The following is an 18,746-nucleotide window of genomic DNA, read 5'->3' as shown; positions in this document are numbered from 1 at the left end:
CTGAAAGCCGACATATATGTCCCGTGCGTGATACACATTTTCATGAGTACGTATAAATTTAACATGGAACCATTTTTTGCTCCCGGCGTAATGAAATCCGATCGTATCAGCTAAAGTGTCTTTTAGTATATGCAATGCATGCACCTCAAGAGTGCAAGTACAAAATGCAAACCGAACAGTACGCCATGTGATGCACATTTACCGTGTTATATAAGTTCATTATATTCGCGTTTCCTAAGTAAGTTTAAGTTAAATTGGAAACTCTCTAGAAACATCTTTGAACCTATTAAGAGTGAATTTACGAAAACTTCGAACAAGTTTTACGAAACACGAAAACAGGACATCGTCGATTTTTGAGAGATACGAAACAGGTGATTCAGTTGTCCTCAAAACCTCTCCCAACGAAGACCATTCTTTTACGATTTATACTATAAATTTTATAGCGTGAAAACGGGGCTAGTTCGAGGAAAATGTTTTGCAAATTACTCATGAAGGTCCACTGAACCAATCACTGCATACCTTCCAGAAATCTCAGATGGCTTGTTTCCATAGTTGCTCCAAGTTTCCGCAAATTGACTCTTAAGTACTTACAAGCGTAATATGAGAATGCAAAATTAAAGAGGAGAAACAAGAAATAATCAGCGAAGAGCGTAAAAATACATACAACCAATTTGTAGTAAGCTTGTAACGGTATCCAAACGATTTAGTTTAATTTTAATTTAAATTGAAAATGCCTTAGCCAATGTTCAATTTCGTAATGTATTGAAGTCCCTAACGGCTATTACCATCATTGTCATCGTGCTCGCACGTTAGTAAGCTGTCGTGACGCAAGTTCACTAATAATAATAATAATCTGTGCGGGGTACGATATAAAACGGCAAGTTTTTCCTTAATATAAAACTATTTATTGATCGGTAAAATACTGTTCGACTGAATCGTTCGACCGTCTAGATAGGAATGAATTTGATATAATGCAATTGATGTGGTTTGTGCGGGTGGTGAACATACTACTGACATGAACCGCCGCATCTGCCCAAACAACTCATGAAGGAAAACTGAATCCATAAAATCAGTAAAGGTGACGCAAGTCCTGGTGTCTTTACTTATAAAATAATTGATATCGCTAGGAGTAATGTCTGAACTCAAAAACTCAGAGAATGACGCCCATTTTTTTAAAAATACAGTTTGTTCACCCTAAGAAAACACAATTTGAGATTTATCAGAAATATAAAAGTCATTGATGTTCTAAGTGAATTAAGAGCGCTCACCCCTTGGCAAAATTCTAGCCTACATTTGTTCGTTTTTTGATGATTTCTCTGAACCAAAGTAACTTACACATTTTGCAAAGGTTTCTCCAAGTGAACTTATCACCCACAAATCAATTTTTCCTTCAAAAGTAACACATTTTTGCATGCTTTAATGGTTTTACTTTTTCAAGAAAAGACTTTCGTTCAGAGAAATCATCAAAAAAACGAATATTTTTGCGCACAAATGTAGGCTAGAATTTTGCCAAGGGATGAGCGCTCTTAAGTGATTTTTTTAGCGCAAAATTTGAATTCGCTGAGACGTTTTCAAATTATGCGCCAAAATATCATAGACTGAGAATCACTTAATTCACTGAGAATATCGATCACTTTCAAAACTCTAAAAAATGTCAACGTTCAGAACTAAAACGAACCCGTTGTAAAATTTTCTTTTTCAAAAATTTCTATTTCAGACACAGAATGCGTCACTACCAGGGATTTTCAGTTATTTGATAATTATGTAAATACACAAGGTCTTGCGTCACCTTTCACACTTTAAGGGTTGTTTGACTGATATTCTGTGCAGAAACTTATTACTGGACTTTAAATCCTCAACAAATATTTGATGGAACAGTTAACACCGGAATGAGAACGATTTTTTTTTCACTGTGCGCTTTCTCAAATGTTTTTATGCCAACATGAAACTCCCACATATCGAAATATAAAGAATAAAGATTAAGGGACTATTTACATGGAATAAATAACTTTGCAAACAAACTCACCTTAAAGTTTATTGCCAAGTGTCAGTCCATCGAAGGCAATTGATTTCTAATGGATAAAGACTACGGTCCCTTAACGCCAACCACGTGAGAAACTTATTTTAGTTAAACGTTCAGTTCAGTCCCACTATCTGACATGGGCATTACACTTTAAAATGTCAAAAGGAACATTTCAGTCGATCTGAATAATTTACCTCTCGTGACGCAATTTTTGTTTGAAAAAGAAGTAGATTGACTTTCAAGGGTAAGTTAACTGATATTGGCACTTTAGTTAGAGTTCGATAACTTAACAAAACGATTGTGAATGTATTGCAGATATTTGTTCTTGGGAACTCCCACCAGTTTGGTATTTTTTCTTTATTTCTTTTCAGAATATTTTACTTTGATCAACGTAATACATACACGTTCTTTGTTTAAACTCTTTATGTTCCTTTGTGTTTATGAATATCCTGACTCGAAAAAGGCTCGCGTCACTTCCCAATTACTATCGCATGAAATCGATTACAAAATTGATACATTGTCTAGATAACTACTTAATATAAGTAATTCATTAATCAAATTTCGAAGTACAAATCGAAGCTGTTCAGCAAAACTTCACAGTTATGCATTATATACAAGAATACAAATCAATCTATAAAGTTCGTATCCAGTAATTGTTTGAAACCGTTCCTTGAATGGTGTGATGGGGTGAATATACCTGGATGATAATTAAATCTGGGTAAAATGGGTTTTATTGGGTCGAAATAGATTTGGGAGTCCAACCATTGAACCGTGACGAATAACTCACGTTCTTTACTTGTCCAATATACCTTTCGTATAACTTCTGGATAACATTCCTCGAATTTCAGTGTTTATGACAAAATTACAAAGTCTTGTTGTAACTTGAATAAATCATTCAACGAAAGCATCTTGATTTAGCCTATTAATTAGGATTTTGCTCGTTAACATCTTCTAAATCAACAAACAAATAACAAAACGTTTAAATGTTTAGATGAGACATGATTTAGTCCCATACGAAGAACGAGGGTCTTATGCGTTTCACAAACGTTTACAATGTAATACGTCTAGTTCACATCTCTGAGTAAGGAGTAATGGCAATAGGAAGGTTAAGTTCGAAGATGAGCCGACTCGATCCAGAGATATTGTTGGTAAAGTACTATTCAAGGCTGGACGCAAAAACGTTTTTAAACACCATTAACGAAAGCTGCTGACCACACCAATCGAGGAAAAAAAGGTTGTTATAATCGGATCACGGGATCGGAAGTTATGGCTCTTGGAGTGATAGTAAGCCGGAATGATTGGGTGTGTTTCAATCGTCCTGTTCTATATGCACGGGATATCTACATCGATCTATATTAAGTTACATTCACCTAACTGTTAAATTCCCTCTTGTATAGCTAAATAAAGTTGCACGTAGTGAAGTTGGTTATCAAGTCATTTATTGAATTTGACTTCGTGCGGGGCTGTCAACATTTCTGTAAGCAAGTTTAAATGCAGAGATGGAAAGGTTCAATGTTGCAGTGTCATATGACTTTTATGGTCAACAAGCTTTGTTTCGTACATTGTTCGTACGGGTCTCTTGTCATGTTTGCCTTTCGTAGTGTATATGGATAAGACTTTAATTCGAAAACTGCACGATTTCTCCGGCTCTATTATTAACTATCCGTCAAGTGATAATAATGTTGTACACAACGGGACAATAATTACTCTCAACAGCGTTTCATTGAACTTTTCATACGCTTTTCAGTTGAGTTTTGAGTTGCTGTGTAGTATACGTGTACTCATCATGTTCTTTCATAAACTTACATTTTTTACGTGTCAGTGTCACATTTTTTATCTCATCACATCACACTAATTCGTCATAAACTTTGTCATAATTCAATTTGTGAATAAAATGATGATAATAAAGCACCTACTTCTGCGGAGAATGTTCACCGTTTTTTTTTCGGTAAAAATAAATTTTATTTAATGTTTTCAACAGGAAATGGGAACGATGTTCTGTCGAGTTAAATGTTGAATTTATTATGCAAATTAGATTTTTTTTTAGATTTTTTTTAGATTTTTTTAACGGAAAGGAAGTGGACAATTTTCATTACATTTCGTAATCAATTTAAGGTTCCATTGTTCAGGTGGTGAATTTGAGTCAGGTGGTGATACAATATCACATTAAGAGAATGATTGAACAAGTATACACTTTTGGTTCAAGGCCATTGATAAGAACATCCACACCGATTTCGGATTTTTTTTTTGGACCCCACCCTCTGCTCCTCTTTTGTCGTTCTATAGCAAAAACACAACGACAAACAGTAAGAAAGAAAGAGGAATTACAAAAAAAAGTTGTAAATGTGGAAGATCCTCAACAAAGTTCTTTGATAATAAAGTAAGTGTCCAGTATTGCAGGGAGACAATTTCAAAGCAAAAACTTTTTATTTTATACGAATATTTCATGTTTGGTAAATCAGTATACCGTGAAATGATCAAAAGGTTTTTTTTTCGTAAATGAAGTGTTCAACGAAATGTTTTAATTACAGTTTAATTAATAGGTAGATAAGATGTAACAATTATGTACCGAATATTTACCGGTCTTTCTGTTTGTAGCGAAAATGTTCAACCGAAAATGTTTCAGCGAATTCTGGAATAATTCAATTCCAAAAGCTCATAATTAAAGCAAGGAAATATAATTGTTCTTTGTCAATGTTAGAAGATGTGAATGCTTGCTCAAAGCATTTACTTTGGAGGAAATCCAGTGGAGATGTGCTTATGTCTGTTTTTATCCAATAAAGAGCTGTTCATATGTCTTTCAGCAAAACTTTTACTCTTCCATTTAAGTACATGAATTTACATTTTTTTTATAACCTGCGGACATATGGCGGATGTACCCATCCTCGGACATGTATAAGTCGTAGGACTATATGAAAAAAAAAAGTTTCATTAGTCAGAGGACTGGTAAACACGACCATCTCTCAGATTTAATTAAATATTCAATAAACTATGCCTAAATGACATGCATCATAATACAAGCGTTGAAAAATTAGATAAAAGATAAAATTAGTAAGCGGGCGTGACGCAGGTCCACTACCAAAAATGTTTTAACAAAAAATTTTTGGGGACGGCGGAGCATATTTACAGCAACTTTTTGACTTCTCTCCCTTAACTCCAACGACCCTGAAACTAGGATATCTAGAATCTAGGAATTCATACGAGTTCAACGGACACGTTACTGCAGCTTCAAAATTGGCCGCCATATTGAACTTCGAAATATTGATGTTTGTATGAAAATAAGCAAAATGTCGTTTTTTTAGATAACTGAAATCGCCTACGGTAGTTAGTTAGTTAGGTAGTTCCTATGGAAAAGTGGATCCAGCAACTCCTAAACGTTTCTATAGATTTTCCTGCAATTTTGGTTATAGGATAATAATGACCCAAAAGTAAGAAAGGAATTTTCAAAAGTTGGAAAAAACTCATGTTAAAGTCTCCATACAAATGCCATATAAAAACCAATTTGTATGTGTGTGTGTGTGTTGTATATTTTGTTGCATGATATGAATGGTAATGTAGTGAATGGTGTGTGTTGTTTTGGGATGTATTTCTTGTAGTGAATTGTTGGGATCATTAAGTATTAACTTCCACTAGGTCGGTTCCTAAATTTTGGGCTTCCTAACTTCCTAACTTTCATCGAATTTTTAGACCCGTACGAAGTACTGGGGTCTTATAGGTTTACGCATACGTTTGTAACACGTCGAATTGGACTCCCTGAGTAAGGGGAAACCTATTGTGGTTGTCTAGAGATGCCAAATCAGTGAAAAAAAAATTCCGTATGTCCGTCTGTCTGTCTGCACGATAACTTGAGTAAAACGCATCCGATTTTGAAAATTCTTTTTTTTCCCGTTTGGTAATGTCAAAAGACAGGCTAAGTTCGAAGATGAGAGATTTTGGATCGACCCCTCCCGAGCTGTGGCCCAATAAGTGCTTTACGGTTTTTCGAAGATATCTCCGGACATTTAAACGTTAAACTTGTAAGTGATACGTCAAATAAAAGGTATTTACAATACCGATCGACAAAAAAAAGTTTATGGAAATCGGATGACCGACTCGTGAGTTAGACCCCTTGGTGTGAAACAGGCACAGGGCGGCAAGCAGTTTTTGCTTGTAGGTCGGCCACATTTGAACATATTTCGTCTGTTTTAGCTAGGTATTGAATACCATAAGGAGTATGCTTGAGGTGTCTCAATGCAAGTTGCAACGTCCTCATAATTTTTATATTTAACAAGGAAAATTTACAATCCCCTCACGGGGAAAATGGGCTCCAAAACCCAAAAAACCAACAAAAATTTTTCTTGGTTTTTCAAAATTCTACTGTTACTGTATGGTAATTCGGTACATAAAGGGGTCGCAAAGTGACGTACTGATGTCAAAAATAGATTTATGAATGTGGCAGTAACGTTTTGGAACACTGTGCGTCGTACGCAAAAGTTTTATCAACAAAAAATTGACCCAAAAAATTTGTGAAAGAAAATTTTACAAAAAGAATTTTGCGTCACACGTGGAAGTTGATTCGGTTTTCTTCAGTTTGAATTCTTTCAGTTCATTTTTTAACCATTTTCCTAACAATAAAATTTTTCTGCACATTAATCACATTATGATTTCAAAGTCTTAGCACTCAGCAGATATCGCTCCGATTGATAAAGTAAGATGAAGTAATTATTTCAACGGAATCCCGAGATCAGTGACAGTTTGTTTGATTAAAATCTATTAGAAATTTAATTGTTTTTCAGTGTCAGTCGACAATAATTGTCAAAATCGTACACTTTTTTATAAGGGTATTCACAGTTGCGAACTTATATTCGAGTATAAAAAATGAATCTCTGGTCGGGAATACCCTTACTGAATAGACGCGATATACTCAAACTGGAAAATAGCTACTCGGTCGAGTTTCAGTTTGCAACCCTTATTAAAACCTGTTAGTAGTTTATAAATTTTAAATTAATTTTTTATCCTCTTAAAATGGGAAGGATTCTCCAAGATTGATGGCATGGGTGGATTCTTTGTTCGAACTGCACTTATGAACTCTATTTTCACAGATTAGATTTCGAATACAATGCACTTCTTCACAGTTTAATCTGCAATTAATAATAATTAAACCCTCTAACTCAAACTCTATCATAATTCCATACGTTATACTTGACGTTATACGTACCAATATCATTAATAATATCGGATTTGAGGATATCTGGATTGCAGGTATTTAATTATGATAAACGTTCAGTTCCTAAACTAGCTTTGAAAATATTATGTTTGTGTATTTATGGTCAACAAACTTTTATTTTTGTTTGCCAATTTGCTCGATAAATTTACTTTTGGGAAATGTATTTGACTTTGGTAATTTGGTTGGTTTCATTTTCACCAAATTAGCTCATTCGATTTTTTAACGTAAATACATTGGGCATTGTGGTATTCATTTAATTTTCAAGTTGATTGTTTAGCTTAGGTGAGGTAAAATAGGAAAATAAAGTTTTATAATAAGGCAAATTGTGCCTTCCTTTTATTCGCTCTATATGTCATTCGGGTGCAAATAGTTGTAATAGTCAGAGTTTACATACGTTGGTAATAGTAGACATTTTTTACTATCGCACCAGGTGCAAATAGCACCAAAGTAATATGGAAGAGGAATGGCAGTTATACTTATGTAGTAATAAGTTACTCTAGCTAGACAAAGCGACGCGAATTCATAAATATTTCTTCACTTTAAAGGTCAAGGGAAGGTTCAAATGTACTCCTTTGTCGCTAAAATTTTTGAAATTTTTTGTTAGATGACTTGCCACGGTGCGGTTGGATGAATTTTAACTGAGCATTTCGATGCACTTTTGATATTTTTGGACATTATTACTCAGCTAGGAGCCCTGAACAAGGTTCCACGAAAATTTTTACATTGCAGAGCAAAATAAAGAGCAAAATATCGATGTTATTTTGCTTTTTTCGTTGTCTCTATAACTTTTTTAATCAAACATATCCCAGCGGTGTTTTCAAAGATTTTTCAAATCATGCACAAAATTTCGCTGTAGAATAACACATTTCACTTATTCACCCAATACATCGGCACTGTTGACATGAGTCATTGCATGTGTTGTGTTGATGGAAAGCTGAGACTGCAAGCATTTCAGAATTAACCATTTTAATTACAAAAAAATTGAATAAGTGTGTTTCAGGTGCCTTTGAAACCTTCAAATTTTACCAAATATGAGAGAAAAACTTTGAGCCACTGTCGGCCTCTATGTAGTTGGTCTCCAAAAATAATTTTTTGGTCATTGATAGAGGAAATGCTGCGTTACTGCTAGAACCATTTATTAGCTTCATCCCTCAAGTATCCACGCCTCTATGACTGTTTGAAAATCACGTTTTTTCAACTTTAGCGTGTCTCTGCCGGCTTCACTCGCACTTAGGGTACCGAATTTGTGTACAATTGTTATTAGAATTTCAGGCACTATCAATTGAAACCACAACCAGTTTTCCACCACTCTCTCTGTAGATAGGATGGGCTATGCACCAATGTCACCGACGGTACGGATCAAAAAAATTTGTGGAACCTTGTTCAGGGCTCCGAGGCGACTAATATGTAATATCCAAAAATATCAAAAGTGCATCGAAATGCTCAGTTAAAATTCATTCAACCGCACCGTGTTTCGTCACATCCAATTATTGATGTGCCGTCATGATGGCCCTCCCTATCTATTAAAGAAATATCCCGATTTCATCGCTAATTTGCGACACACGTTAGATAAATTTCGTTTTCTTTTTCCTAACTTAAGCTAAGAGGCGAATGAGTTGTTTACAATACGATCCCAAAGTTTCCTGCATGAGCCTGAGATTAACCGTTTAAACAGTTTTGTTTGTGTGGATCAGCTGAAGCAAATTCATGCTGAATTTTTACAGCCTCTGACTGTAAATACCGGTCTTCGAATAAAAACTGGGTGTCATTTAATTACCAATATCAATATTCAAATGGCAGATCGAGTAATAACATAAAATGGATAACGACCGTGATTATTTCTGTTTTACTTGTTTGTGTTAATTGAGAATCATAATAATTTCTGTGCGATAAATTTGTTTTCGAATCCATTTAGCTCGTTAAACCAATTAATAGACGCGATAAATTCGTTATCGCCCGGTATGATATAACGGTTCAATGTTGAATCAAGCGTATTAAAACGGAAAATTGGTGAAATTTTAATTTTTCCCTGAGGATATATCCCTTCAGTTAGTGATACATATTCGAACGCATTACATTATACAAACGCTTTACTTATAGCATCAACAATAAATTAATTTGTTTTCATATTTCAGCTAGAAACACTCATATATTACGACTTAATGGTTTAATACATCTCTCCCATTTTCACACACACACACACACAAAACTGAGAACCAAAACAAAAATGTAAAATTGAACAACAAAATATTTTATAATGAAAGTGAAGACGATTCAAGTAAAAAAAAAATAGAAGAAATCGTGACATTTTGGCTTACCATCAAGTTTATTTTGGCCACCAAGGACGCACATACAGTGTTGATATTAAATGAAATGTGAATGTATCCAGCGGCGCCAAACGTTTTGATAGCGACGGGTTTCCAAGTTGACAAAAAAAAATTGCAAACAACAGTAAAGCCATCAATATGGAGTCGTATGGCTGGACAAATACATCAATGGCGAACATTGTGTATAACATTCTTGAATCTATACAAAGAGATTGTTTTGCAGATAAGATTCCTCATAAACTTTCGTAGATTAGAATTTGTAGTATTGTTCGTTATGCAGAATATACGTGTATACGTGGGTAAGACACATGCTAGTACCTAGTCCAAAATTCTCATACCAAATTCAGTTTTTTATGTACCTATGTATCAGCAACGCACTGCTCCTAGCATGAACACTACTTAGACAAATGTCCAATTCGTAGGCTTCTGTGATGAGAGCTACCGTTTAAGATTGATTGTATTGTGTGTTTTAACTCATACAACAAAACAAGACATCTGTCTTTACGAAAGAAACGCAGTGCCTACTGTCACTTCGTCAGCCTCCAAATATTTCTTAAGTTCATGCTAGGAGCAGTGCGTTGGTATAAGCCAAGGTAAATGTAGTATGGAGGTGATGCCATATGTAACCGAATCGGATGTGCGGTGGCACGCAAATTCGATACAAACGCCATCTACTCCTTTCGTTAAAAACAAAAAATGGAATAGAAGTTCGGGCCATTTCAATTTCATTTATTTCAAAAAACAATTTCTTAATCTAATCGCGTAGCTCCAGTATGCTTACAATTCTAAGGAGCTACATCTGTTCTGAGATAGCAAAAATACGCACGCAAATCATCCATCAGCCATTTAAAAAAAAGATGTCAATGGCCTACTAGGCTATGTACTATATTTACCTTGGCATGAGCCACTACTTTACGGAAGTTCCATTCAAAATAAGAGGCCAGATGGCAGTTCTTAAAATCAGTTCGTTTGCCTGTTCTTGGAGTGCGATATCTACACATAACATAACAAAGTATGATAAAAAATATATCGAAACTGAAAGAATTCTGCTAAACGGACATTGACCGCCTCTGCTTTCATTTGTAACCGAATAGAAATTGAACAGTTAATACAGTATCACATCAGTATATTGAGTTCCCTACGCTCTTCACCTTTTGTTTTTTTTTATTCATATCGATGCTTTGTATGAATATGTTTCAAATAGAACGATAGCAAGCTGCGTTGTCGGTTAAGATTCTCATCTCCATTCATATAGCGTCAAAGATGTCGTTTCTTCAAAAGTACACATTGATGGCAACAAAAAATCGACTTGACGGTCCAGATAAGAGTATAATTCAGCACTTCAATTGAAAATAATGCTTCGAATTGAACCCTTTAGAGTTGTGTTAGCATCAATAATAAAACATAAGAAGAAACCCGTACGAATAGTGTACGAAAATAGCTAGTTGTCTATAAACGTCGTAAATCCACTTAAATTATGCTTGTATTAATTCCTGACCTGGCCTACCTCCAAGATCCGATAAAACAAATTTCATGAACTTTTTCAATTTCTACATACGAATTTACTGGGTTTATTTCGTTTATTTGCAAAAAAAGCGCTTGGCATACAGCATATAGCGTATAGGGTACATATATACCTGGCTCGTACCAAGAGCTTTAACCCACGAAGCTTGGTACTGTAATACATAAATTACATTTGACATGTTATTTACAAGTGTAGCGTTTAAATATCTGGATATATCTTCGAAAAACCCCAGCTTCGAACTTAGCAAATTTAAGACGAATGTTCTAGAAATGTAAGAATTGTTCAAAAATCTATTACGTTTGACCTTCAGTGACGAAACATCTTTTTCCTTTAAGTATGTTATAACATTAACAGGAGAAACTGCAAACCCAGAATAGTTCACTAAGTTCAATGTGACTAAATGTTCTCAATGAAAGCTACAAATGTATTTTTGTGAGTTTTCTACCTTTATCAATCGCTGGGACGAATAGTTCAAAAGCACATTGAAAGAAAATCGTGCATATTGATCGAAACGTATAAGCGAAGTCAATAATCACATTAGATGGCAGATGGTACACCCCATTTATCGTTTGATGGACGGTAGTTTTAGTTACCTTAATTAGAAATGTAAAATGGATTGAAAAGAAATCGAGGGACGAATGAAAACCGATATCCTTTTACGTAAAAACATTCGAAATCGAAAAAATTCTCTGGGAAATCCATGTCACATCTCCATATCCAATGCATCTACAGTATTTCTTTTAAAAAATTCCTTGCTATGAATATAGCTCGATCCTATATAAATGAGTTGTTTGTTTATCACACACAACCAGATCAACATAGTCTAACAAATTACATGACAAATTACATTTTGACTAGACAGAGCTTTATGCTAATTAAAGTTTATGCTCACAAAACGTAATAAGTTCAGTTATGACAAAGTTATAGAGATAACAATGAATAATACATCCAGAACGAGAGCAAACGATGTAATCAAGAGTATACAGTTTGAATGGAAAAGTACAGTTCAATTGACTGTTTAGTAAGATTTATGATTGCATTTACTGGTTAAAATGAAAATAGTAAATTATCACACACAAGTGGAAATGTTCGCACGAGATGACATAGGCACCGAACAAGTGTGCAAGTTATGCCTAAGCTATCTATCATGAGGTCGTGTAAATGGCAGCAGTAAGAAGTGTTCATACAGGAATCCATCATTATAATGATGACAACTCGAGTATGAACCAGAAACAGTTGTAAAATGTGATGGTTCAAGCAAAACCAAAGAATGTGAGGCAGATGTGTCGGCAAAAGATTTGTAAAGTATCTTAAACAGAACCGCATTGTGTCGTTAATGTGGTAACTTGACAAGTGTCAATCACATCAGTTGCTCAAATTTACACTCAACAAAACTTACTTAGAAACTTTTCACGTTGACACGTTGAAGAACGGATAATTCAACCCACAAATACAATCCATCGAATCCATTGAAACATATACAGTAACGTCTGTACGTCTTGTCTGTTACACGAGTCAATGTATGCGTGCCATGTACAAAAAGTATGTATGGTATGTATGAAATCTCTAACAATATTTATATCCATATACGGCAGTGGATTTTGTGGGTTGGCAATATGTGGTATCTAAGTAAAGGACAGTAGAGTTTCTAACCTAATTTCGGTATTTTTTTTCGATGATTTCCCCTTTCTGTGGTATTATCTGCTAGCATCTGCTCGATTATACTGTTTCTTTTCACAGTAGTTTAGAACTTACTCCATAGCGTTTACTAAACACCGTTTAGGCTTGTGCATTAATTTCCTGCTTTCAAGAGATGTTGAAATCTGGGCCTTTTTTGAGGAAATTAAATTCTTAAAAATTCATAAAATTTTCCATAACTTCTCGTCATTTTATCTAAGAAGACAATACATTGAAGTGTATAGTAGTATAGTAGCTGTAGTTTTTACGCTCGTTTCAGTTGTTTTTCGTTTCTTTGAGCTAAATATATTACTTCGAGGATTACTTTCGAATGAGATCTAACGAAAAACAACATTTAGAAATTTTAAGAATTTTTGTATTTTCGAAATTTTTGAAAAATAAGTTCCCTAAAATAGGCCCTGGTTGATGTCAATTATCTTTGAATATTTGTAGAATTTCTGTGATATTATTTCCTTACCTTCGACAGTCGCCTTTGATTGTAAACTGTTTTTTTTTCGCAGTCGATTTGAACTCATTCCAGAGCGATTGGGTTTATGATGCATTTTATTTCCATAATTTAGAGAAGTTAAAATAAAACATTTTACTAACTTCATCAGTCAATGGACCTGATCTACCCATGAGGTCGGTTCTGGTTGAGAAAATTGACGTATCCATTATTATACGAACTAGTTATCTGATCGTAGAAGCCTTATCATCATTTTTAAACGAAAAATTTCCCATTTGTATGGCGGGAAATGACAATGTGCCCTTTCAAATGTTTATGGAAAATTCCATATATTTCTTTTATTGACTCAAATGGCGCCAAATGATGTTACAGCTCAAAGTTCGTTATTAGCATCTATAATATATTTCACATACATATGTGTATGGAGCGAGTTTTTGTCAACTCCAAAGCACCTAGCGGGGTAATAGAGATTTTTACATGTCAGATAGAGTAGTATTTTGATACCATTAATACCATTAGCAGCCTTCTCATTCGCATACTTCGATTAAAGTACATATTTTTCTATTACCCTGCTAGGTTCTTTGTCAACTCTCATCATTTAATTTTCTTCAAAAAAAATTCACAAAAAAATTGTGAAAGTTTGTCGGTTATATAAAACGAAACTACTAAGAATTTTCGTCTATTCTCTTATACGACATAACATCAATTTGGATTTAATCCGTTTAAAAATTATACATTAAGTTAATGTCACCATATTAACTTTGCATAACTGTATGTGTAGCTCACATAGTGTAAACACATCGAACAAGGGGTGTTTCAAATAGTACCCACTATCAAAACTACGATTTTCTAACCCAGCTTCTGCACGTACTTTGGAACCCCCCTTGCCAACGCAATTAAAGCAAAGGTGATCATAGGTTGACTGCCAAATAGAGTACCATTTTGTATGAAATGTTTTAAAGTTGTGTGATACACTGTCTAGTTTCAGCAGCCTATTTAGGTGAATCATAGTCAACCATTTAAAAAAGTGTCATTCGCATCGAACTAATGTACTAGGCCGCGCGTCGGAATGGCATTGCATTCCCCAACTATATCCACCTTGATTATTACATCAATCAATGTATATAATGGACATGTATGCATAACTTACGAACACTTCTTCACAGAAGGCCGGTTTACATAGCAATGACATACACACTCCGTGTGCGATACATTTTCTTAAAGTAATCCCTCCTCTCGTTGTACGTACGTACTAATTGAATGGTCCCTTATATGTATGGAATGAATGCATGGTAATAATGACACAACATACGAAATTCAACACATCAAATATCTATTACGACCGAAATGATTATCCTATACGTAAAGCAAGGATTTGCGATGGTAAGTTACTTATAAATCCAAGCACATATTCGCTTTTGCATTACACATTTCCACAGATGAGCAACGAACATAATATATATATAAGTTGGGTTATTTGGCTTTCTCCGAAACAATATAGTGAAATAAGCTTGAGTTTTAAAGCCAAACGCTAAGAAAACGGGTGACACACGTATATAATATATGTATGCGTCTCATGTACGGAGGGACTGTCTTTATATGAATCAATGAGCTTTACAATCTTAACTTTAAATAAGATAGCATCTGTTTTATGGGGCTACATCAAACCGGGTGAAAGCGATACACAGCAAAAGAGTTGTTCGCTTCAAAGGGGTTATGTACCGTCATACATATTGCGTTATGCTTGTTTTTTTTTTGGCCAGGGCACTCGATCGATGTTCTTATGAATGCGTAAACATTACATTTTCTCAGTGCGATATAATGTGTACGTACCCCAGTTGGGTAAAAGTACACGAGAAAATGATGTACGAAATATTTCCAAAACAGAACAAAAAAAAATGTCCAAATATTTTTACGGGGGAGTACAGCATACTCTGCTCAATTTGTAAACGGTTGCACATAGCAAAGTGTGTATAGTATATTATAGCGAAGTTTGGATTGTAGAACATAAGATACACAATAGTATATAGTTATTGTCGAGCTATATGTATATATCCTTCCACTCACGGTAAAGCCTGTGCTTTCTCAATTCGAGCTTAGTGCTATAACAATATGTAATTTATCTGATGCTGACGATATTTTGCGCTTTTGTTGTTGGTGTTTATGGGTGTTGGTTCTTTTTTTTTGGTTTTTCCCTCTATTTTATTTCATTTGGGATATAAATATACACCATGCTCGATGCACATACCTTGGGTGATAGATTATCTAACTAAATTTTTATTATTTATTATGTGATGAATAATTCTCTCTCATAAATCCTGGTAACCATCGGATGGCATGATATCAATTTCTCGTGATATGTTCTCACATAACAATTATATTTTACCACGAAACATTGTGACCGATGGCGTATCTAAAATGCTATGATCGGAGCCGGCAATACTCAACAACATTTCAAGCATTGCCCGTTGGCGATGTGATTATAAAGGTAGGTACGTAAAATTACTCAAGAATTTCAAATACATTTCTGAAGCACATAATGGGGATGGTGAAAAGCTGAATAAGGAGACCACCTTAGTTATGGTACAACAAACTTTTAAAGTTAAAAGTTTTTATGGATGTTTCTCCTTCTGTCTAACTCCTTTGTAAACATTTGGCGATATAACAACGCACTTCAAGCATGAGTGGTCTTCTAAAAAGAGTACTAAAACGGGACAGTGTAACAAACAAATGGCACTGTAAAAAAATCTGGAAACATTTTTCATACAAAATAGTACTCTATTTGACAGCTGTCACTTGAACCACTTTTGATTGAAGTGCGTTGGAAATCGAGTGAAAGTAGAAAAGACAATATTCATATTGTTGTTACCAACAAAGCAAACATTTGTTAACACACGGAGTATTTAGTATATTATAGAACATGAAGTATATAACGAAACATGTACTCACACGTGGGTTTGTCCGAGTGGTAGAACATTTCGAGGTATATACTTCATGCAGCTGTATTATGATTCACTATACACGCGAGAGTGGGTTGGTGCAAACGTCAAGTAACATTCATTCCCTAGTTATGTGATGTTCATTCCTTGCTTTGTATCGCCATTTCATTCACACCAATACACTCTCACACGTATAGTAAACAAAATTATAGCCTGCCCCATGCGAAAGTTTATCATTACATATTAATTGGCTGCCCGCGAAAATGATCCATTACATGGTGGGAAATTTGTGATATTCTTACCTCCTGCGAAAGTTGAATTTGGTCTTTGACAAAAATAAAAAGTCTTCGTGGAAACGATTGCTGTTGATGACCATAAACTTTGCAATCAGTAAGAGATTTAGACAAAATACGTGAAAAAAACGCAAAACACTCTGATTCGCTCTTTGCTCCTACCTATTTTCTGGTTCCTCTCCTCAATAGTATTGAGTACCTATCATATCATATGATATGATGTATCAATTTTGAGCAGATACGTCTAAAGATATACTAAAAAACACTCGAAAATAAGGAAAATCTGCCGTTTTGCTTGCTTCTTAACTTATAACAATCTTGAAAATCGGACCTCGGTTACTGTCACTGTCAAAAAATCTGCCCCAACAATTCCAGCTCCAAAAATTCCAAATCTCGGTGTGTTTGGGACTAAACCTACCTTGCCCGTTTCTCTTCTATGAAGAGTATAACCTGAAGTGAATCATAACTCGCTGATCCATGAAGCAATCGTCTCCTCCTCGTCTTTTGTACCTCTTAACACATTCATTCCTGAACCCAATACCACATTTGTCGTCTTAAGAGAAAGACGCACAGGGGCTTAGAGGGTCTACGGATTATCTGTGCAAGAAAAGAAATTTCGTCCATTGATCCATCGTTCACTCAGAGTCTCAGCGTCAGTTTCTTACCATATTCAAGACTTCAACCGAGCTAAAACAGAACAATGAAGACCACGAAAAGAATGGCCATATCCTAAGTCCAAGTATAGTCAAATTCGCGTAAAAACGCAAGAGCGAATTAAACAAAAACCTAGAGACACACTAAAATGCCCATGAACCATTAAGAAATTAAATTGAAGCGGAGTCAGCCAGCCAAGTATGCGTCAACGCAACAATCCTAAATTGCCATTGTTTCCATAGAATACTTCGTAGCTTCTTTGAATCGTTAAAATTGCGTATTGAAGCTACGCAGACAAACTTTTCCTTTTTTGTATAGAAATTTTTAGTTGATTTTTTTATCGTGTTTTATGTAATTAGAAGTAGGAAACTGTACCCTCTATTTTTTTCTTGAATTAAATGGAATAATAATATAATTCCGAAAATTCCATTTATAAATCCAAAAAATTACGTAATTCCCTCGACGAAACTTGGTGTCACATCAAAACGACGTTACAACTTTTTTTGTACGTTGAAATGGGCCATAATACAAAAATAAATTCACTCCAAGCAAAATAACGAGGTGTTTGCATTTCCGAGATTTTTGTAGACGAGTCATAATCGGCCTTGACACACTCACCCTTAAAATGAAATGCGCAATCTGTTGAAGTATTTTTTATTTATGGAAATGAAAATTTAAATGGTTGAAAGAAGACTATATTGTTGTTGGTCGTTTCGCACGTGTCGGTTGCCATTAAACACTTCTAAGTCTTCTATCAAAAGCTTTTTAGACAAAGTACAGCGATTCTATAGGTTTACAATCACGTTTGTGACAATTCTTGTTTGAATATTTAAATAAGTGTAGGGAGTAAGGACAATTTGAAATGGATGAATTAGGGGCATCGGGGAATCTGGCACACGCGATCATAGTATGCGCCCTTTTACTACATGTAACGAAAAGTCATAACTGTGCCTGATTCGCTCCTTAGAGGTGAATCTGGCACACCATCAATTTGGCTTTGTTTATGAAGCAAAAAATATAACTTTAGAGAGATAGCCCAACGAATTTTCGCTTTTAGCATTAGATTGTGGATTTGAGCACTATTTCACAGGGCTTGATGATTGACGCTGTCGGCAAGTCGGTCACTTCTGTCACTTCACCGAACAATATTTTCGTGGACAATGTGATCGAAAATTTAATTTCCTAACAAATATCAAAAGACCGACTCGAACGCAGCGGCTGATTTTTGCGGTAGTGACGATAACAATTTCCAAAATCTATTTTGATAGCAAACTAGTCGCAGTAGCAGAAATTTATGCTCAGTTATTTGATATCAATGGGTTGTGATGAAAGTTCATGGTTTGACCGTCGAAACTGATCGCTAGCGCCAATGCCAACATTTTATTTTTGATTTTTCACTTCAATGATCTATTGAAATTGAAATATTGACTCAATAAACCAATTTATTCAACGTATACTACATGCCTGAAACATAAATAGTTTCACAAATTGTGTATTTACTGAGCGTCATAGACCTGAAACGTCATTCTTCTTCTTCTTAAAATGGCGAAAATCACAACCCATATGTATCGCCACCACGACACACTTATGTCAAAACGCATATCCCACCATATCAAGTGATGCAAGTGAAACCAAG

General features: G+C 35.0%; 1 long non-coding RNA gene across 1 annotated transcript; it reads right to left on the bottom strand.

Moving 5' to 3' along the window:
- Nucleotides 1-296: 296 nt before the first annotated feature.
- On the bottom strand, nucleotides 297-12,724 carry LOC119074963. The gene is made up of 3 exons (XR_005087282.1): nucleotides 12,653-12,724; nucleotides 11,379-11,385; nucleotides 297-307 (listed from the first exon to the last, which is right to left on the bottom strand). It is a non-coding gene; the product is annotated as an uncharacterized LOC119074963 (long non-coding RNA).
- Between the last annotated feature and the right edge of the window lie 6,022 nt (nucleotides 12,725-18,746).

This window comes from Bradysia coprophila, unplaced genomic scaffold (assembly GCF_014529535.1).
Source record: "Bradysia coprophila strain Holo2 unplaced genomic scaffold, BU_Bcop_v1 contig_151, whole genome shotgun sequence".
Taxonomy (NCBI): Eukaryota; Metazoa; Arthropoda; class Insecta; order Diptera; family Sciaridae; genus Bradysia; species Bradysia coprophila.
This window is presented reverse-complemented; position numbering and strand designations above follow the sequence as displayed.